This window comes from Pinus tabuliformis, chromosome 7 (assembly GCF_031772625.1).
Source record: "Pinus tabuliformis cultivar Carrire ecotype Pingquan chromosome 7, CPIR1, whole genome shotgun sequence".
Classification (NCBI taxonomy): Eukaryota; Viridiplantae; Streptophyta; class Pinopsida; order Pinales; family Pinaceae; genus Pinus; species Pinus tabuliformis.
In genome coordinates, this window is record NC_142293.1 from 189,101,215 (window position 1) to 189,124,659 (window position 23,445).

A 23,445-nucleotide genomic window follows, 5' to 3' on the forward strand; every position below is an offset into this window, starting at 1 on the left:
ACTGAACAAAAAATGTAATTTATTTGAACCATCAAAAAGCTTTTGAGATGGAAGGATTCAAGAAAGAAAATCAAAGTGATAATCCATATGCGCAAAAGAATCTCTAGCCATTACATCAGTTATGCCCTAAAATTGGATGTAAATTATGTGTAATTTGTTGAATAATATAGCTCAGACAAGAACTTCATCACATATTCAGTGTGAATATGTGAGAAGTAATTATGATATTTTCAAGAAGTAATTCTATTTTGTAAATCACTTAATAAAAAAAAGTGAAAGCTTTATATTAGCTGTTGAATCTGTAAGTGTATCTCATACATAACTTATGAGTATAAAGTTGTATCTAATGCATGACTTAAAATAGGAGAAATCTTAGAATAGATTCTCCACTAAGCAAGGTAGAGGCTTTCACACACACACACAAATGAGCAGTTGATCAAAACAGAGAGAGAGTGTGTGTGTGTGCAGACAGCCAGGGAAGAAGCATTCCTGGGCAGCATACAATTCAAGACAGCAGTCTGTACAATTTCATATGGTCGTACTGACAGATTTGTACAGATCTGTACAATTGTATGGAAAGGTCCATACATAGCAAACAAACTGTCACATAGGTCGTAAAGTGGTTTTCTATTGTTTCTGGTTTTTCAAGCAGCATGTACAAGCTCAGTTCAGAGTGCATTTGGTATCCATGCAATGCTGTTTTTTTGCCAGCCAATTTGAAGGAGCACTTATGTGTGTATGTAAATTAATTTTTTATGCTGCCATTAATTAATTTTTACCTATTGTGTGATTGATGCTATGGTCCAAAATCTAATTTCAACACTAATTAAATTCAGCCTTGTTTGATTGAGATCATAAGAACAATAAATACCTAGGGCTTGAAATTCTAACGTGGCCTTAGAGCATGATCTTTCATTGGGATTTTGAGGGATTTGCCTCAGTAAATCTCTTGCAGGGAAGAAGGACCAACAATAAGAAAATTTCAGTGTTCTATATTTTCATTTGGGAGTTTGTTCAATAGATCCCAGAGATGGAAGCAACAGGCTTCTGATTTGAGGACAGATTGGATGGTGCATAGATCCCAGTTTAGATGTTTTTAATATTTAGTATGTCAGTTCCATCTCTGAGTTTGCTTGAGTGAGTAGTTGCATGCACTTTACATATGGAAAGTCTCCAAGATTAGATGGGGCACAAATCCCTAAAAGAGAGATGCATGCATGCATACTTGCACTCTCTTCTAGTGGATGCACCTTAGTAATTGCTATTTCATGCACATAGAGGGCACCAATTCCAAGGCCAAGAGATGATCTAGGATTGTGATAAATCATCAATTGTCATGGGTTCAGATAAACCATTCAATTGTCATGGATTGAGATAAATCATTCAATTTTCATAGGTTGAGATAAATCATCACTTTCCCCATCTTGCACACCCAGATTGGCAGATATACTATAGTAGGCTCAGCTGAATACAGTGTAAGGCCCAGAGGAATGATAAGATAGTCGCACACCTTTCAAATATCTTACTGGCCGCAGAGAGGATAGTGGCGCACCTTTGAGAAGAACAGGGTAAGGTTCAGCATCCCTAAACTTATTAGCAAGGAAAGCACTTTGAATTTGAGAACCAATAGTTTAAGAAGTAGTTGATCTTGTTGGCTGGGTGGACTCATAATTACCTGTGGTTTATGCAAAGATTCAAGACAATCCCTTGCTACACATCTATATGTACCTTGACCAAAGGTGTTTAGTTCTTTATTTCTAAGGGGCAGTTACTCTCTGACGGCAAGCTCAGATATACTCTCTCAAATCTATATCCACTAGGTTGATTACATCTTTCTTTCAACATATTTTCATGAGAGAAGGCATAAACTGCCCAGCATATAGTTTGGGATGAAAATACAGTAAAGTAATTTCTAGATCAATGAAATGATGCCCTAATTATTGAAACCCAAGAAGGAAACAAAAATTCAAATGCATATTGGAGCCACCGCAACATACGCATTTTAACACCTAGTATAAAAGTGGAGTTGGATCCCAACTCACAACAACATCAGACTTCTCCTCTACTAGGCTCCATTCACCCTTGTGTTGAATTTTGGTAGCTGCAGTTAGTATTCTTCAGTGTTCACTACAAGTCGGCCCTAAAAGGCAAAATAAAAAGGAAATTCTCAATTTTAAATTTTAAATTTTAATTTTAATTTTAATTTTAATTTTCCTCCAAAAGTCAAGTCGGCCCAGCATAAGGACAGGTTGGCCCAGCCATAAAGACACACCAATTCGGGAAACCTAAACCACTATATATTGGCACTCAACCTCATCAGTTGGAGACCAATTCGGACCATCATACCATCTTCCGATTTTCTGTTCACGCGTGCGAGTTCACGGGGTCTTCTGAGGTTGACCAAGCTCATCTTCTGATCTGTTTTGACCTGCATTGACTAGTTTTCTAGGCACAGTTGGACCGCGGTTGACTGAATCTGTTTCTCGCAGTTTGACCGCAGTTGACCGAATTCATGAGGCAGATGCAAGAGGCTGAATTCCAGCCTATTTGACCAGAGTTGACAAGCAGAAACAGAAGGCCAAATTTTTGTCCATTTGACCAGGTTTGACATGTGTGGATTTATGTGGTCAGTTTGACCTAGTTTGACTTGGAAAATCAGATTGTACATTTTTTGAATTGATCGATTCCTCCTAGACAAAGATTGTTGGCTTTTTCCCTAGTTAGGGTTTTCCTAGAGTAAATTTTTGTGTCTCCTATGTCTGGTTGTCTCTTCATGGTCCTACTGTCATTATTGCATCATCGTTGAGATTTTCTATGTATAATTGCTTAATGATGAATGTGACATAAGATGAATTAATTAAGATATCATTGGAAAGTAATTATCAAATTAGAAGATCTTGAAAAATCAACATGGTATCAGACATAGGTGAAAGAGCAGCCTTGACGAAGTTCTTTTTGAAATTGAAAACCTTAGTCTGAAATTCTGTCTGAGGGCTGAAGCCCTAGAAGAATGTGACAGGAGGCCGAGAAGGCCTCAGTCTAACTACAGGTGGGAAGAGAAGGCCTCATGGCTGGTTGCGTGAGGCCAAAGGCCGAATGGCCTGAGGGTTGACCTCAAGAGGGCCTTAGGGCTGATTGAACAAGGCCAAAAGGCCTCAGGAGCCGGGTGGACTAGCTCGCAGACCTAGAAAAGGACAAGAGGATTCAGAACCTAGAAAACAGTTACTTCGGGATGATAATATTTCAGCAAGGTTAATTTGCAGAAGCTGCTCTATTGTAAGGTGATTGTTGAGCATTCATTTGTGAAGTGTGTAAGACTGACCTGAACTCACGGAAGTCTAACCTAGACCTAGAAGGTCGTAGATCTGGGACAAGATTTGAAGTTGTTGAAAGTTACTCCAAGGAGCTTCTATCTCTTTTAATACAACAAAGATACTTGTTGATATTTCACATCAATTAAAGAAGAAAGGCAAGGTTTTGCCAGTGTGGTGAAACTTGGAAGTTGGAACTGAGAATACAGCCAGATTCCAAGATTACAAATGAAGATGCAATCTCAAGTCCAGAATAGTCCCAACTGCAGAACAAAAATAAATATGTTGATTTCTACCTGAAGATATGGCTAAGTCAAGCGCATTCAAAATTTGTTATTCTCCCACAACGAAGAAGGGGCCAAGTATTTATTTGCTTCCCTAATCACACAGAGGGGCCGAGTTCATTTTATTGGCAATTAAGGTTCTGGGGTATGCAAGTATCCCCAAGAGAAACAAAATTGTCCCCAACTTGAAACCTTGTTGGTAACTACAAGGCTGTCCTAGACAGACTTTCTAGATATGATGAAGACATCTCACTTTCATGATTGGATATTTGTAAATGTGGCTTGACCTGCACTGTTTATCTTTGTTGAAGGGTATTCTTTCTTTACAGTGCTAGACAACAAACAAGCCTTACAATAACTATATTGAATCATTAATCCTGGATTGATATTGGTAGTTTGACCAAGATGGAACATCCTTGATTGACTAATAACATGATGGAGTAGCGCTGAACAGAACTCTAGAAAGCAGAGTAGCAGGGTCAAGTTTAAGGACAAAATTGAAATATGTTTAGAAAGAGAGAATCAAGAGTGTTGCTCATGTATGTCTAAGAGATGCCTTGTGTATGCTGTTGAACTTGCATTGGCTGAGATATGTTGCTAGGGTCTTGCCAAAACAGATTGGTATATAGCAGATATGATCAAATTGATTTTATTCAAGAAAGTTACTCTAGAGCTAGAGGGAGTTGAGGAGAAAGGCTCTATCATATAAAGCTCGAAAAGTCGTAACTCTTGTGCTAAAGTATGGCCCCTTCTTGGAAGAACTAGTAGACTTAGGGTTTGTAAACCCTTGAAAAGATTTGAAGGTTATGACTGAGAAAGCCCCAGGGTTTGGGGATAAATCCCTAGAACTAGACCTAGAATTGATGAATTAGCTATTAATGAAGAAACCGTAACAATTCATGCAAGGAAGGAAAGGAAAGGAACATGCATTAAGAGATAGACCTAGAATCAATGAATCCGCTTAATGAAAGAAAGGAAAGTAACATGCATTAAAACCCGAGAGCTAGACCTGGAATCAATGAATTCGCTTAATGAAGAAACCCTAACAATTCATGCAAGGAAGCCAAGGAAAGTAGCATGCAAGTTCTCATTCATTTTCATCTAGCCTCAAATAAAATGCTCTGTTAAAATATTGTAATTGTAAAAAGCATCAATACTTGCATTCTATCAATTCTACTAAAATTGTGTATTTATTTTACCACACAAAATTCTCACTATAGATCACAGTTGAAAACTTTCACAAAATATTAAAATTCCTTTTTCTATCAAAAATGAAATTTTTTTATAACTCCTTACAATCCTTAGATCTAAAGATAAGTACTTTATATCTTTCCTTCCTTGATTATTGCTTTATTTTTATTTTTTTTTGGGTCAGCCTCTTGTCTTTGTATCTTTTGCTTGGTTATAATCATTTCTTCCATGACCTCCTAATGAGGTTTGCAGGTACATCATGAACGTTGCCAAGGCTCTAACAACAGATAGAAGCGTCGAGAAGAACTCAGCAAAGTTGTGGCAAGAGGTATTCTTCCAGGATCAAGCATAAACTCAGCTAGAGTGATTTGTGTTTGAGAAGGAGAAATTGTGCTGACATCTAGAACAATGCTAGACGATCGGAAAAGCTCCTAGTTTAGAGGGAGTAGGTAAGCCAGCATGTTCGAAGGATACCATGATGGAGAAAATTATGCCGAAGAGAAGTTGGTGGTGATCTACAAGATCAAGCATGTGGGGAGTGGCAACATAGAAGTACAAAGCAAGATTCTCCAAACAGGGAGAAGACTATGACAAGATGTTTGCTTGAGTTGTCAAACTGAAGAAGGCTTTGCACGGGCACAAGCAAGCACCTTGAGTGTTGATGAGTTGTGATCTTGATATTCTATAACTTGTTTCTGACGATAGTAGAAGGATTCATGTGATAGAGGAAGCGACAATGGCAAGAGGATTTGCTTTTGTGATCAAGGGAGCAATCAAGCCCTGCTTCAATGTGAGAGAAAGTTGACCTCTAAGTTTGAGATGAAGGATCTTGGTTAGATACATTACTTCTTGGGACTAGAATGTTGAAAACGTTAGATACATTACTTCTTTAGCATGGATGCAAATTCATGAGTTAGACTTCAATTACAATGAGTTGATTTCCAGTTTACTAGAATGGTCATCAAGGTTGCATGTGTAGTGTTGGAGCTTCAGTGAGTTAGATTCTTCTTCAGTTTGACTATAGGATGAGGTGGCAGTTACAAGTTCAGTTAGAACGAGTTAAGTCTTCATTGTTGTTTGGAGAGAGAACTAGTTAAGACTCCAGTGTTGATTGGAGAGAGATCGAGTAGAACTCTCATTTAACTCACAATCACAACTTGAACTTCTAAATTCAACTAGGCCTCCTTGCATGCTCAAATTCTATCTATAAAGAGGAGGACAAAGGCACAAGACCAATCATTCTTGAGAGATCACATCTTTGATTGTGGAGTGTGCAAAATTAAGGAGCAATTGTGCACTAAGAAATAGGGCCACAAGTACACTACGAAATAGAGCTCAAGTGCGCAAGGATATAGGACCAAGTGTGCTATGAAATAGAAGCCTAGTGCACAAGGAAATAGGAGCTCAAGTCCGCAAGGATTGTGGAGCAAGAAGGATCAGGATTCAAAAGTAGGTTTGGACTATTTTTAGCAAAGATCAAGAGTTGATATTAGTGAAAAGAAGCCTAGTGCTTTCTCAGGGATAGATTGCTAGCTGCAGTAAGTAGCATGAAATGTAATAGATTTATTTGCTTAAGAACAACCAATAAAATACCACAGCAAAGAAAGCATGTTTTCCTTTCGGGGTTTCCTGAGTAAACAAGCATGTCAATTTGTGTGCATGTGTTCTTATCTTTGGTGTTTTTTCGCTGCTTATAAATTGTTAAGAAACTTTGTATCTTGGTGAAAGTAAATTTGGTTTCAGTTTTTAGTAATTCATCTAAGTAGTTAGAGAGTTTTAAAAAAAATTAACATAGAAGTGTGGCAAAAGCCAAGTGACATCTTCCTTGGTCAAAGGAAGTATATTATTACAATCCCTCAGAGATTTTAGGATGTTGGACTCCAAATCCATGGCCACCCCCATGGTAACCAATCTGAAGAACCTGTGTGTCAAAGGGAGCAGCCAGGATTGCCACAATAAGCTTTATTTCAGTGTTAGAGGGAGCAACCAGTCTGTTGATTTTGGGTAGCACCGAATGTGCTCTAGCCACGAAATTTGGTGGAGGGGCTAAGGCACATGAGATCTCCATGACCCAGAAACCGTTTGGAGAAATTCCACCCCGATGAAGATATATTAAAATTATTAATATTTTTAATGAGTTCCTAAGTCTAAACTTAGGAAAATTAAAATATTAATGTGTATTAATATAATATGGGTGAGAAAGTTCCAAGTGACGACGATCAAGCCAGTTCTAATCTTAGTCATTGATTAGGGACTTAATCTCGGTCATTAAATCGTCAATGAGAAAAGTATAAGAGGAGGCTTGAGGGTCAGTTGGAGATACACCAAGAGAGATCAGTCAATTCGATTTTCTGGGGCGAGGTTTGTTCAGGAAATCGAGTTAGTGATCAGAGTTGCAATGAGGGGCAATTCAGCAAGGGATTTTCATCTGAGGCTGAAGAATACATAGCAGAGAGGCAGTGAAGTGTCGGGAGAGACAGCGCAGGGCCTAGAAGGGCTGACGTAGAGGTCGTAGGAATTGGCGCAGAGGACGTAGAATTCGTAGAGGTTGACGCAAAAATCGTAGAGGGCTTCAGAGGCAACGCTAGGGGATTTTGTGGGACAGACTAGGAGCAGATCAACAGATTCTGAGCTGGGAGAGGGTGACACAGCTCCTAGAGGAATGATGCAGTTCATGAGCAGTGCTTGGCGTAGCTGTTGTTGTCCTCCATAGGGAACAGCCGGAGTCGTTGTGGGGTTTGATAATCCGGTTGCTGATTTGCCGGAATATCTGTCTCCGGATAGAGGTACTACTGTCGAGGATATTCTCTGTTGGGTGAGCCATTTCTAGCACCCTAATTGTATTCACGAAATCTGCTTAATAATACAAACCCTCTATATGTTGCACCGGTTTTCCCTAACTGGGTTTTTCCGAGGACAATTGTCCAAAAATAATAGTGTCCCTTGTGTTATTGTCTCAGTTTATTTCAGTGCATGATCTGTATATTTGTGAAGGTTGCAATAGTGTTTACTTCGATGTCCATGCAATTAAATAACTTGTTAATGTAAAAACAAGTAAGAGATTGTAAACCAGTAATTTCAGTAGGGGTTTCCGATGTGTTAGATTCAGGAATTTTCACATGGTATTAGAGCGATTGCAAATCATAGGCGACTGAAGACACCAGCCGAGAAATCTGAGAATTTGCAGCAAAGAAGCAGTTGTCCCTAGAGATAGTGTTGTTCCAAAGCTAAAGAGGCAAGAGGCCTAGAAGGGCTGACGTAGAGGTCGTAGGAATTGGCGCAGAGGACGTAGAAGTCGTAGAGGTTGACGCAAAAATCATAGAGGGCTTCAGAGGCAACGCTAGGGGATTTTGTGGGACAGACTAGGAGCAGATCAACAGATTCTGAGCTAGGAGAGGGTGACACAACTCCTAGAGGAATGATGCAGTTCATGAGCAGTGCTTGGCGCAGCTGTTGTTGTCCTCCATAGGGAACAGCCGGAGTCGTTGTGGGGTTTGATAATCCGGTTGCTGATTTGTCGGAATATCTGTCTCCGGATAGAGGTACTACTGTCGAGGATATTCTCTGTTGGGTGAGCCATTTCTAGCACCCTAATTGTATTCATGAAATCTGCTTAATAATACAAACCCTCTATATGTTGCACCGGTTTTCCCTAACTGGGTTTTTCCGAGGACAATTGTCCAAAAATAATAGTGTCCCTTGTGTTATTGTCTCAGTTTATTTCAGTGCATGATCTGTATATTTGTGAAGGTTGCAATAGTGTTTACTTCGATGTTTATGCAATTAAATAACTTGTTAATGTAAAAACAAGTAAGAGATTGTAAACCAGTAATTTCAGTAGGGGTTTCCGATGTGTTAGATTCAGGAATTTTCACATGGTATCAGAGTGATTGCAAATCATAGGCGACTGAAGACACCAGCCGAGAAATCTGAGAATTTGCAGCAAAGAAGCAGTTGTCCCTAGAGATAGTGTTGTTCCAAAGCTAAAGAGGCAAGAGGAGGAGTGACGCAGTGCAGAGAGGGTGACACAGAGGCTCATGCAGTGCCTGCATCAACACTCTGAGCCAGGATAAGGGCCAGCGCAGAGGCAAAAGGGGGAAAATCAGGCTCACGCAGAGCCATGTCATCATTCTGTGCCAGGAAGGATTAACACAGTTGACAGAGGAGCTGATTCAACACACGCAGTGATTGCGCGGAGCCTAAAGTTCTCAAGTTATTTAATTGTCGGGGCTAAGGGAGTTGTGCAGATTTTGATTTGAGGAGCTGGTGGGACGTTGTTTCTGTCATTGCAGAGCAGTGTCTAAGGAGACTGAACCAAGGTAGAGGGAAGTACTACCTCGATAGATTTCTAGCCAAGAAATCTAGATCCAGGTTGCAGCAACAAAGGAGGATTGGAGAGGAGTGATTCGACAATTGGTCAGAGGATTTCCGAGAGGGAAATCAGGACTCAGAGGGAGTCTAGAGAAGAGGAGCATAGATTGAAATGTACGGATTGAGGGGTCAAGATAGATTGGACGGGGCTTCCAATTTTGTCCTCTGGAAGGCCAAGATCCTGGCAATCCTGGATAAACACCACATCAAGGACTATGCCTTGAGAATAGTAGTTGTCTCAGTTGATCCTAATCAAATAAGAAGTATGAGGAGGACCGGGCGAAGGCGAAATGCATGATCCTAGACGGGGTCAAGGATCATGTCATACCACATATTGTTGAGAAGAACACAGCAAGGGAGATGTTGCAAACACTGACCACCTTATACCAGGGCTCTTCCGTGCAGCTGAAGATGTTATTGGAGAATCAGCTGAGGTCTTATCAGATGCAGAAAGGAGAGGAGATAGATCCATTCCTTCTCAGGTTGCAATGGATTCACGACCAACTTAATTCTGTAGGGTCTACATCGGATCCAAAGTCCACGGTTAGGATTGCCCTAAATGCAGTCTCCAAGGAGTGGGAGACATTTGTCCAAAGCATTTTGGGCAAAGCGACCCTCCCCACTTGGGAGGAGATGTGGGCAGCTCTTCGACAAGAAGAGCTCAAGAGATTGACCAAGGTGAGGAGTAGCGGTAAGGGAATTCAAGTCAAGAAGGAGGAGGAGGAGGAGGATGCAGCTCTCACATCAGCGGGCCAGCAGGGGCTACAGAAGAGGAAGAAGAAAGATATCTCCAATATCAGGTGCTTCAACTATGGGCAGTTGGGACATTATGCCTCTCAGTGCCCCAGGAAGAAAGGCAAGGGAGAAGCTTCCGACTCAAACTCTGCTCCAGCAAAGGCGGAGAAGGATGTCGAGGCTGATGACGATTGTGCCATGAGTGCTCATGCGCATCTAGAGAAGAGGTGGGAGACATAGATTTATAGTCAAGAGGACTACATGCAGGGGCGGGATCAGCGAGGTGCCTAAACTCTTGGATCACATATGACTAGGAGAGCCCTTAACGACAGTAGCATGATGACAAGTGTCCGCTGGAGCAAGGTGTGATGGAGCGACAAGGGAGAGCTAGAGTGCAGAAGTTTGTAGCAGTGCAGTGGAGGTTGCAACAGTGCGAGAGACACGGAGGGGTTTGCAGCAGTGCAATGGCAGCAGAGGGAGCACAGGATAGCAGCTGAGGTTGCTTCAGCACCACAAGGCTTCCAAACTGACTAGGATGTCAGTAATTGGGTGAAGTCAGTTACTTACTTCTCGGTGACTGAGTTGCAGTGCAGCAGTTAGCAATGGCAATGCTATGGACAGCATGGGCAGTATTTTGAGAGGGAGTTGCAGTATAGATGTAGCAGTGGCAATGGCAGTGTCATGGGCAACAGTACAGGAAGCAGCAGCGCAGTGGAAGTGGGGCAGCAAGCCAAGCATCAGCACAAAGGACCGATGCGGAGGATCAATGTGATGCCTATACGGTGAAGCATTACTAGAGCACATTCCTCGCTAACAAGGAGTGTTGATTTTGGGTAGCATCGAATGTGCTCTAGCCACGAAATTTGGTCGAGAGGCTAAGGCACATGACATCTCCAAGACCCATAAATCGTTTGGAGAAATTCCACACGGATGAAGAGATATTAAAATAATTAATATTTTTAATGAGTTTCTAAGTCTAAACTTAGGAAAATTAAAATATTAATGTGTATTAATATAATATGGGAGAGAAAGTTCTAAGTGACGAGGATCATCTTAGTCGATGATTAGGGATTTAATCTCGAACGTTGAATCGTCAACAAGAAAAGTATAAGAGGAGGCTTGAGGGTCAGTTGCAGATACACCAAGAGAGATCAATCAATTCAATTTTCTAGGGCAACGTTTTTTGAGGAAATCGAGTTAGTGATCAGAGTTGCAGTGAAGGGCAGTTCAGCAAGGGATTTTCATTTGAGGCTGAAGAATACCTAGCAGAGAGGCAGTAAAGTGCCGAGAGCGATAGCGCAGGGCCTAGAAGGGCTAACGAAGAGGTCGTAGGAGCTGATGCAAGGAACGCAGAAGCCGTAGAGGCTGACACAAAAATCGTAGAGGGCTTCAGAGGCAGCGTTGGGGGATTTTGTGGGACAAATTGGGAGCAGATCAGTAGATTCTGAGTTGGGAGAGGGTGATGCAGCTCTTAGAGGAGTGACGCAGTTCCTTAGCAGTGCTTGGAGCAGGTTTCGCTGTCCAGCATAGGGAACAGTCAGTGTCGTTGTGGGGTTTGATCATCCGGTTGCTGATTTTCCAGAATATCTGTCTCTGAATAGAGGTACTATTGCCGAGGATATTCTCTATTGGGTGAGCCATTTTTGTCACCCTATTTGTATTCACGAAATCTGCTTAATAATACAAACCCTCTATATGTTGCACTGGTTTTCCTGAATTGGGTTTTTCCGGGGACGATTGTCCAAAAGTAACGGTGTCCCTTGTGTTATTGTCTCATTTTATTTCAGTGCATGATCTGCATATTTGTGAAGGCTACAATAGTGTTTACTTCAATGTTTATGCAATTAAATAACTTGTTAATGTAAAGAACAAGTAGGAGATTGTAAACCAGTAATTGCAGTAGGGGTTTCTAATGTGTTAGATTCAGGAATTTTCACACAGTCAAGGTGACCAGAAAGTAGTTGTGGCACAACATGTGTTGAGGTACTGCCATGGTACAGTTCAATATGGATTGAAATATGTCTCAAATGGTGAAGTAGAGCACCAAAGATTCACATATTCCAATCGGGCAGGAAGTACTAAAGTCAGAAAGAGCCCATTGGGATGTTGTTTTAGTTTGGGATCTAGTATGATATCATGGATAAGCAAGAAATAGACATATGTTGCACTCACCACTGTTAAAGATTAGCATATTGCAACTTGTTTGGTGAGTTGTGAAGTAATGCGACTTCGGAAGCTACTCGTAGGATTATTTAATTATGTGCACGAGGCAATCATGCTGACAAGTCAAAGCACATTGAGATTGGGGTACCACCACATCCAGGACATTGTACAGAAGGGTGCACTATGGCTCCAATGCATTTCTATGGATGAGCAAGTTGTTGACATTCTCACAAAGCTTTTGTCCCTGGATGAAGTTTGTATATTTTAAGGACATGCTTGGAGTGGTTGAGAATGCTTCCCTTGGTTAAAGGAAGTGTTGATGTTGTAGCATCAAGGGGCTGAGATTCTCCCTAGGTCAAAGGGTATTGACCAGGAGCCATGTAATGTGGCTAGGGAGATTGGCCCAAATAGCATCAAGGCCCAGAGTGCTCCCCCAGGAAGGGGTTACCAGACCATATTGCCAAGGGTTATTTGGCTAATGGGTTGAGTGAGTGCCTTATAGCATCAGGCAAGTGTTTTGTCATTCAATAGCATGTGATGACATGTGGTAACTGTAAATGGGCCCAAGGTTTCACCAGTGGTCAAGGGATTCCTAACATGCCTCCAAGTTACAACATGTTGAGTTGGACTAGTTTTGTTGACCTCTGTCAAAAGGTTCTAACCATATTACCAAATGGTTTTGCGGCTTGCCTAGTTGGTGACAAGATCCATTTGCAAAGGGCATGTGGCTAGTGGGTGACTAGATCCCTTTGCTTGATGTTGATGCAGGATGCTTTCCACATGGTTCTGGTATAGAACATGAAGTGGATGGATACATCAACATAGCTAGCTCATTCAATCTTTTCTTGGGATGGAGAATTTTTTTGTAAACAAAATGTACATTTGAGGAAGTTAAGGTGAATACCTCCCTAGCTATGAGGAAGTGTTGAATTTTCGTAGTTGTGGTAGGTATTCTTTATTACAAGTCATCCCTAGAAGGAAAAACAAAAAGAAGGAAACTTAAAATTTAAAAGTTCAATTTTAATTTGCCTACAAAAGTCAAGTCGGCCCATCAAAAGGAAAGGTTGGACCAGCCATAAAGACACACAAATTGTTGGATCTTCATAATTGTCATTGTACTCATGTCATTATGTAACAAGCAAAAGAAGAAAGAAAAATATTATTTTCAAGCATGGGTTTCATGCTCCATTTGATTGGTCAATTAGGTCAAGCATACATTTTATGCTTCTAGGATTTGTCAAGTTAAAAGAATATTTGTCATGAGTCAAGATAGTCATTATCAATTGTATAAGACCCTCTTGGGCAAGTTGTAACATGTAAAATATGTTATTTTTGTGTCTTAACCTCCAATACCAAGTCGGCCCTACCGGAGGAGGTCGTCCTAGAAGAGGCCTAATTCGACCTCATGAGAAGCATATATATAGAAGGAACTTTGACCTCATTAGCATACAATCATCTCATCTTCGATCTGCAATAAGAAGCAAGAAGAAAAGGGAGCGAAGGTCTAAGAGAAGGAAGAATCTCAAGAAGAAACCAATAATTTGACTTTTGTCAACATTTCTACTCACACATGCGACAAAGCTAGGGTTTCCGCAGTCTACTAGGAGTCGAAGTTGTGGGTCCAAATTTCAAACCTGAGGTAAAGGGTTGAAGCTGTGATTTGAAGGAGGTTTGACCTTTGACATGTTTGAAAGAGATTTTTGGAAGGTTAACTTGGTGCTTGGAGGAGGTCTTGAACTTGAAGTTTGGGTCTTGGATTTCCCAATTGAATTGATTTTATAAGAAGAGAAGAAATATCTTTTTGGGTTTTCCCCATGGAGGGGTTTTGCCCTGGCTTGGAGCCTACATTTTGTGTCTATTGTCTTCTATGATCTTCATGGGTTATGCTCTTGATAATTTTTTGATAAAAAGAATCTAATAAAGAACAATAAAAAGCTAATATAAGATCACAAGAAATTATTAAGGATAAGGAGAATTGTTTAAATAGTTGTCCTACTTGATTCTCCAACATCATGTCAGAGCTAAGGTGATAAGAGAAAGCAGCTTGAAGATCATCTTGTTGGCATAAGAGGAGGTTGCTTTTCAAAGGGAATCATTTGCAAAGTACACAAGGAAAGGAATAAGGAAGAAGTTTTACTGATCTAAGAAGGAAGGTTACTACATCAAGCTATCATTGAAGGCCGCGTCATCTCAAGAAGGACACTTGTTCAACAAGTAAGTACTATATTGTTTTCAATGTCTTAGTCTACAAATTAAATGATTTCATTTTGCAAGGAAAGTAGCAAGCTCGTTGGATCAACAAACTTCCTAGCATGGAAGAAGAGGATTGATTTGGTACTTATAGAAAATGAAGTCATGGAATATGTTCTTGGAGAAATTACTCAACCAAATAAAGAGAAGACTCAAGAATTAACAAGATATAAGAAGGGAGAGGTGAGGGCACAAAGGATTCTTATTGAATCCATAAAGGATCATCTCATTCCCTTTGTTGCTGATTTAAGTACATCTAAAGCAATCTATGATAAGTTGGTGAAATTGTACTCTATAAGTACATCAAGTCAGAAAATATCCTTGAGGAATCAACTATATAAAACAAGGATGTCAAAGAATGAAGATATGTCCACATATCTTATGAAGATCTCACAAATAAGGGACCAGTTGCAAGGACTTGGGGAAGTCATTTCCGATTCAAAGATAACTACTTGTGTACTAAATTCTTTGCCACCTGAATGGAGCAGTTTTGCAACTAGTGTCTACTCAAGAAAAGTTACTACTCCCTTTGATGAACTATGGGCTCAAAGTATCTTGGAAGAGACAAGGATAAAGGCAAAGGATGACACTGAATCAAATGAAAAGTCTCAAGACTTTGTTGTAAAATACAAGAAGAAGAAAAAACAATTTGGAAATTCCAAAGGAAAACATGATATTTCCAAGATACAATGTTTTGGATGCAATGAGTAAGGGCATTTTAAGAGGGATTGTGCAAACAAGAAAAACAACAAAAGAAAGGAAAGTAGTGGAGCTCACATAGCTGAAGAAAAGGAAGAACCTGAGAAGAAGTCGAACAGTAAAGATCCCAAGGATGTAGACTATTGAAGGAAGTTGCATCTCTATCAAGCTCATTTGCAGTTCAACTTTCCTTTATTAGAAAGTAGCACTTAGAGTAAGCATGCATCGTCTTTGCTTTTATGAAGCATGGCATCATAGAAGGAAGCATATGATAGTAGAAGATTTAGAGTCTACATGATCAAATTGCTTTAGAAGAAGTCATCTAGTTGGCAAAAATGAGAATATTTGGACCATCTTGCACATCATATTTCATCCAAGCATTTTCCAACATAATGTTAGATGGATCACCAAGATGTTGATTTGGGGTAGCATTGGATGTGCTCTAAGCCTCAAATTTTGCAAGGAAGCTTGGGCACATGCATTCCAAAGAACCCAGAAACCGTTTTGGGTAATTCCACCCAGAGACGATTATATTAAAATAATTAGTATTTTAATAATTAGTCTAGCCTCTAAACTTAGGAAAATTAAAATATTAATGGATATTAATCTAATTGTGGTGAATCTTCTAGATAAAGACGGAGATCAAGTCAAAATGATTTGTGCCTCTGATTAGGAGTTAATCTAGGTAGTTGGTTGTCCAACAGGAAGATATAAGAATAGGCTTGAGGGTCATTTGGAAAATACACCGAGAGATCAAGAGATCGAATTTCTAAAAAGACAAGTTCTCAGTATGAAATTTTGATCGAAGAGATCTTTTGCAGTAGAGGGGCAGGGATAGTGATCCGAAGGAAGATTTCCAGATCCTGAGAGGCAGTAGCAAGAGGCTGAGTTATTCCCAATGCAGGAACGCGCGAGTGTAGGAATGCGCAAGCACAGGAACACGAGTGCAAGAACGCGCGAGTGCAGGAACGCAAGTGCAAGAACGCAAGTGCAGGAACATGCAAGTGCAAGAACACGCAAGTGCAAGAACACGCAAGTGCAAGAACGCGAGTGCAGGCAACACGAGTGTCGGGGTTGCTTAGGGAATATCTCTACCAGATTTTCTTGCAGTTTAGATTTCCAATTGGGAATCCATAAATGTACTCAGATTTCACTATTGCACAATAAAAAAACCCTCACTGCTGCACTGGTTTTCCAAGTTGGGTTTTTCCAGGGACATTTGTCTAAAAATAACGGTGTCCTATGTGTTTGTATTTCCTTGCTCAGTTTCTATATTTCAATATCATATTTAATTTGGTGTAGGTTGCTTTAGTAATTTACTTCAATGTTTCAAGAAGAAATCTGAAATAAGTTTGAAATGTAATTTACGATCTAGGTGAGGTAGATTCAGTTGGAAGCAGTAGGATTTCTGAGATTGTTAGATCTAGGAATTTTCACATGGTATCAAAGTTGTTGATGTGAAATAGGAAGAGCAAATCTAGCACTGAAGCAAGGGCCAACTTGCTACAACAAGCAGCAGTTTGAATTCCCTGAGGGATTGCGTAGTTCTAGCCAAGAGGGGTATATTTTCATGTGTGTCTCTCTCTGAGTGAGCTGACAAAGAGAATTTGCCAAGGCAGAGGGAACCACGCAAAGCATCAACACAGAGCTAGAGGGACATAGTCTTCTGCAAGCTGATTGTTGGGCAGAAAAGTCGTCGGAAGAAGGAAGCAAATCGCATAGTGAAGGAATACTTCCTCAGTGATTTCTTGTTGAGGAAATCAATATTTCTCATTTGTTGAGTAGCAAAGGCGTAGCAAACTTACCAGCTCCATCAACGAGTGCGTAAGCCAGCCTAGAAGCTACGCAATAAGGAGAAAGAGGGAGTTGTTCGCGATTTTCGGAGGATATGGAAACCAATGGCTTGCGGATCAGGACAAGCTAGACGGAGCTTCCAACTACGTCATCTGGAAGGCTAGAATATCCTTCCTTCTAGATGAGCATGCCCTCAAAACATATGTTGATAGTGTGGTAGTTGTCCCTGTGGATGCAGATCCACTGAAGAGTACAGAGCTGAAATGGCAAAGGCCAAGAGGATGATCTTGGATGGAGTCAAGGATCACGTGGTGTGCCACATTGCTAGCAGAGCAACTGTTAAGGAGATGTGGGATGCTTTGGCCACATTGTATCAAGGATCTTCTGAGCAGCGGAAGATGTACTTGGAACAGAAGTTAAGATTTGCGAAGATGCAGAAGGGAGAACATGTGGATCCATTCTTCATGAAGCTGAACGTGACCCGTGATGAGTTGTTGGTCGCGTGGCATACACCTCAGGATTCGAAGTTAGTGAGACTGGCCCTAAATTCTGTCTCGGATGAGTGGCAAGTCTTTGTCCAAAGTATCCTGGACAGAGCAACATTGCCTAATTGGGATGAGATATGGGCAGCTCTAAAACAAGAAAAGTTGAGGAGAGACCTAGTTAAGGTCAAACTTGACGAAAGCAACAATAGCAGTGGGTCAAAGCCCAAAGTAGAGGAGGAGGATAATCCAGTCCTTGCATCGAAGGGGCAGTATGGGCAACAAAGACAAAAGAAGGACGTCTCCAAGGTGAAGTGTTTCAGATGTGGTGAGATGGGCCACTATGCATCCCAGTGTCCCTTGAAGAAAATGGGCAAGGATGAGAAGCACGATCCTAAGGTTGAAGCCACAAAGACCAAACAGGAAGAGCAGTTCACCATGACAGCCAAGATACCTCCAGGAAGGACGTGGGCTGATATAGAATTGTAGTTCGATAGAGCTACAGATGGGCAGGATCGTTGAGGAGCCGGCCTCTTGAATCATCACCTTGCTACAGGAGCCCATTATCAGTAGTAGCAGGATGGAGGATTTTTTAGTTGGTGCCATGGAGTGTTGGAGTGACAAATGCAATAATTAGCAACACCAGAACTTGAGCAGCGTAGAGCAGAGAGCCAGCAAGGCATGGAGGTACAGGGCAGAGCTTCATCAAAGCATTGGCTTCAAAAGACAGCATGGGACTAGCAGCGGTGTTAAAATTGGCAACTAGGGCCAAACTTCATGTGGGACATCTTATTCATCGTTGATAATATTTTTATTAGATTCCTCTCGTCGAGAGGTGTAGGATTGATCTAAAGATCATCCGATTCCGATAAGTATTTACGGAGATATGAATTCATTTTGATTATGGAATTATTATCAAGCCGACCTACAATTCATGTAGGCTCAGAAGCCCAATAGTCGCATCTATTCAAACATCAACAGTTGTGTATAAATACAAGAGAACTTTTCCTCATTTGCACTCACTCATCTCATCACATCTCTCTCTCTCTCCTGCGCAGAAAAGAGGCTCTTCTCTACTGCATAGAAAAGATACTCTCTCTCACACATGTGGAAGGAAGTTGTTAAACCTGAAGCTGCAACTGTAGATCCAAACTTTAACCAACGTTGACCATCAAACCTCCTCTTCTGAACTGCGTTGTAGGTCCATCTGGACCTCCACTTAAGGCCGCAATTTTTGGTGGGGGAATCAAGCCGATCTAACGGTCGGTTTGCAAGATATCGACTGCCCTAGTTTTAATGATGAAGCCGCTAATGCTAACGTTGTTGATCTAGGGTTTGCTACTGCTGATATAAATCAGATTTATTGTACTATTTCTCTCTGCTAAATTATTGAAGATAAAAGAAGATTTGATCAAAGGGTTTCCCCACACATTGTGGGGTTTGTCCCTTACTAGCCGCCACATCTTGTGTCTCTTGTCTTGGCTTGTTTTCTGTTAATCATTTAATGTTCTATCTGCACTTTACTTATGCACATATGATTGCTAATCTATGAATAATAATAAGAAAGAAAAGTAAATTGCTCTAAGCATAGAACATACCATAACTTTACATGGTATCAGAGATGAGGTGAAGATAAAGCCCGAGCAAGAGCAAGAGCAATCACCGAAGAGAAGATTGGCAAGGCTATCCTAAAAGAACTATGGGGTCCTGATCGCTCTTTCCTGTCGAGGACAAGCTCCGTGAGAAAGCTGACTATCAAGGAGTATCGGACGATGTGAGAGGCAATATTGTTGAGCCTCCATCAAATGCATCTACTGCTGCCAGGAACAAATGGAAAACTGGAGAAGTCAAAGCAAAGAAGATCATCCGAGACTCAATTGACAAGCACTTGGTGGTCTTCATCTCCGACCTGAACACCTCCAAGGAAATCTACGATAGACTGGTGAGTTTATTTAAAGTTAATGATGCAAATCAAGTTTTGTTTCTTAGAAATACGCTGAAGGAAATTAAGAAGGGTAAAGGTGAGAGTATGCAAGCATACTTCTTAAGAATCACCGAGATCAGGAACGATCTCCTATCTATTGGGGAGACTATTACTAATAGGGAAATGTCACTCACGACTCTTAGAGGATTACCATCCAAATGGTACGTGTTCAAGACTACTCTTCTGAACAATAATGTAATTCCTGGTTTCGAGGAATTAATGGCTAGATGCATCCAAGAAGAAACAAGGGTAGAAGAGCAAGAAATGCCCACACCTAAAGGTCCTCATGCTACCTTTCTTCTCATGCTAAGAAAAGAAATAATTCCAGGACTTAATCAAAAAGAAAGGTTGGATCTAAGGGTGGAAGAAAAGGACGATGTTAAATTTGCGATAAAGCAGGTCACTATGCAAGGGAGTGCCCTGATAGAAAGGACTCAGACCAGTACAATGATCAAAATCTCTCTGATGGCAATCAAAGAAATGACAAATTCAATAGCAAAGGTAAGAGGAGTGTTCGGAATCAAGGAAGAGGACAACCATTCAAGAAGGCTAGAAATTCCAGGATGTATTAAATGCACCTGACCTCAAAAAGAACGTGGTGTCCATCTCGACAATGAAAGACAAAGGCTACAAGCTAACCTTCAGCGATGGCAAGGTACATATATGGAAAAATAATGCTAAAGATGCCTCTACTCTTGGGTTTCGTGTTGATTCATTATATAAGGTCGATGGAAGTCCGCTAGGTGTCATGTCTTATGACACATCTCTTCAATCCGAACTTTGGCATCGAAGGTTTCCCCACCTTCATCATAAAGCTCTACCCGATGTAAGACAAATGGTGACAGGGATGCCCGAATTCTGAGTAGAGAAAGGGTGTATGTGCCAAAGGAAAGCTCAATAGGGGACCATTCCCCTCAAGCCAAAGCAAGACCTCCAATATATTACAGTTGGTTCACTCAAGCATACCTGAGGCTGGCATTAAGAGGGAGACTACTACTCCACATACTCCTGAGCAGAATGGTGCGGTGGAAAGGAAGAACCGTATGATTGTGGAAGCTATCCAAAGACTTCCGAAGTTTCTATGGGTAGATGATGTAACAATGCCTAATGTGGAGGAACCCATGGATCCTATCTATCCACCTGAGCCTTCCTCTTCTAGGAAGAGGCCTTCATGGCTTAAGGGAATACTTGATGATGCTGAAGGACATGCTGCACCGCAAGGAACCTTCCGTGAAAGTAACAAACCTAATAGGTATCAGGGATATCTGACCATCATGAGCACGATCATACAAAATGAGCCTTCATCATTCTCAGATGCCGTCAAGCATCAAATATGGAAGGATGCTATGACCGAAAAACATGATTCATTTATGAAGAATGATGTTTGGGAAGTAGTTCCCAGACCCCCGGACGAGAATGTTGTCACTTCTAAATGGCTTTACAAGATAAAGCATGCAGCAGATGGAAGTATGGAAAAGTATAAGGCTTGTTTTGTTGCTCGTGGCTTCTCCCAGAAGGAAGGTATGGACAATGATGACATATTTGCACCACTTTCCAGATATACGACCATCTGCTCGATCATAGCCCTTGCGGCTTCACGAGGATGGAACCTACATCAGATGGATGTCAAGACCGCGTTCTTGCATGGTTTGATCAAAGAAAAGGTCTACGTGGAGCAATTCGAAGGAGTTGGGATTTATGATCGAAAATCTCATGTATGCAGGTTGAAGAAAGCTCTCTATGGGCAGAAGCAAGCACCTCGAGCATAGTATGAGAGGATCGATAGCTACTTGATGAAGCTAGGATTTACTACGAGTGAAGTCAATCCTAACTTTTATTTTAAGGTTGAAGATGACAAACCTCTCATACTGGTGTTGTATGTGGACGACCTCTTTCTAACAGCAGCAGACCCTCTCATTCACAAATGTAAGAGAGAGTTGGCTTCTGAATTTGAAATGAAGGACATAGGACCGATGCACTATTTCGTAGGACTTGAAGTGGGACAGAAGCCAGGGGAAATTTTCCTATCTCAAGGAAAATATGTGGTAAAGATATTGAAAAGATTCAGTATGGTGGACTGCAAGCCTGTGACTACCTCGAGGATCTTAACTTTTAGAAGTTATATGGTCGTAATGTCGGACCAAATTTAGGAAATGCCTCTGAGTTTCATAAACTCACTCGCATTGATGTTCTTGGTGAGCCTCTGTCCGAACATATGTTTTGCAATTAGCATTGTGAGCTCATATTTGTTTGAGCCTCACTAGATTGATGCCAAGAATCTTCTGAGATGTCTTCGTGGCACAATCACTTATGAGTTAACTACCAGAGATGTGAGATTACTTGGATACACTGATGCTGATTGGGCAGGCAATGTGGAGGACCGTAAGAGCACTTTCGGGTGTTGTTCCTCCTTGGGATCTGCTTTGATATCCTAGATGAGCAAGAAGCAGAAGTCGGTGGCTTTGAGCACCACCGAAGCAGAGTATATTGTTGCTAGCATGGCCTCCTGTGAGCTATTTGGATTTACATTGGATACCACCGTGATCCTATGTGACAACCAGAGTGGGATTCGTTTGCCAAGAAATTCCATATTTCATGATCGCTCCAAGCATATCAATATCAGGTAACACTATATTCGAGATATGGTGCAGCCGGAAGCTATCAAGCTCCAACATATTAGTACAGATGAACAGGTCACCAACATTCTGACAAAGCCCCTAGGGAAAGTAAAATTCCCAACTTTCCGAGAACAACTTGGTAACACTATATTCGAGATATGGTGCAGCGGGAAGCTATCAAGCTCCAACATATTAGTACAGATGAACAGGTCGCCAACATTCTGACAAAGCCCCTAGGGAAAGTAAAATTCCTAACTTTCCGAGAACAACTTGGTGTTGTTCAAAGACCCTCCAATGAGGGTCTTGTATGATGCATTGAGCTCTAGAAGCTCCGAGGGGGTGCAGGGTACTTCTTGGAGCGACATATGACCACAGGGTGATTCACCATCCCCTGGTGGTGTACATGTACACCCCGTGGCGACTATGTAACGGGAAGATTGGTTCTCCTGTGAGGTCTGGATGATGTGTTCTCCATGACGATTATGTAACAAGATGATTAGTTCTCCTGTGAGGCCTGGATGATGTGTTCTCCATGGCGATTGTGTAGCAGGATGATTAGTTCTCCTGTAAGGACGAGATTGATTATGTTCTCCTGTCAAGGCATCCTACCCATGCAGTCTGGGTCTCATGGGAAGTACCTCTCATCTGATCAATGAGCAGGGAAATGAAGTTAGGGACCATAGCAGTACAAATGGACACATCGTTGTATCTACCATACTCCCTATGCTAGGATGACCTTCATTGATCTGGGATCAATGATACTGGTCTGGGACCAGTGGTAGGAGTTGTACCCACTATAACGCTGACTTCGGGTTGGTTCAGACTGGTCTAGGACCATGGTACATACTCTAAGACTAACCTTGGGTCAATGCAGTACTAGTCTGGGACCAATGAGAGTGGTACATACTATGACGCTGACTTTGGGTTGGTTGAGACTAGTCTGGAACCAGTGGTACACTCTCTGAGACTATGATACTAGTTTGGGACCAGTGGTAGGAGTGGTACCTCCTATGCCATTGACTTCGGGGTGGTTGAGAGTGGTCTGAGACCAGTGGTACGCACTCTGAGACTGACTTTGAGTTAGTGGAGGATGATATTGGTCTGGGACCAGTGCTAGGAGTTGTACTCACTATGACGCTGACTTCGAGTTGGTTGAGACTGGTCTAGGATCAGTGGTACATACACTGACTTTGAGTTAGTATGACACATCCTCGATCATTTCTTCTTCTTCATAATTCAGACAAAAGCATAACAGAATAGAACAAAGCAGAACAGAGCAGAGTCGTACAGATCGATACAGGGCAGAACAAGACAAAGCAGAACAGACAGAATAGAGCAGAGCAGGACAAGGGTCAGGCTGTACAGGGCAGTGCATTTGATGGATGAATAGTAGCGACCAATAGACAGATTGCAGATGAAGTTCTCCCTAGTTGAGAGGGAGTGTTAAAATTGACAACTAGGGCCAAACTTCATGTGGGGCATCTTATTCATGGCTGATAATATTTTTATTAGATTCCTCTCGTTGAGAGGTATAGAATTGATCTAAAGATCATCCAATTCCGA

The 23,445-nt window shown here is 41.3% G+C and overlaps 1 protein-coding gene across 2 annotated transcripts in view; it reads right to left on the minus strand.

The window, feature by feature from the left end:
* Positions 1-23,445, minus strand: part of LOC149246492 (protein HASTY 1-like) — a 330,616-nt gene that overhangs the window by 171,128 nt on the left and 136,043 nt on the right. The gene's annotated exons all lie outside the window — the stretch shown is intronic.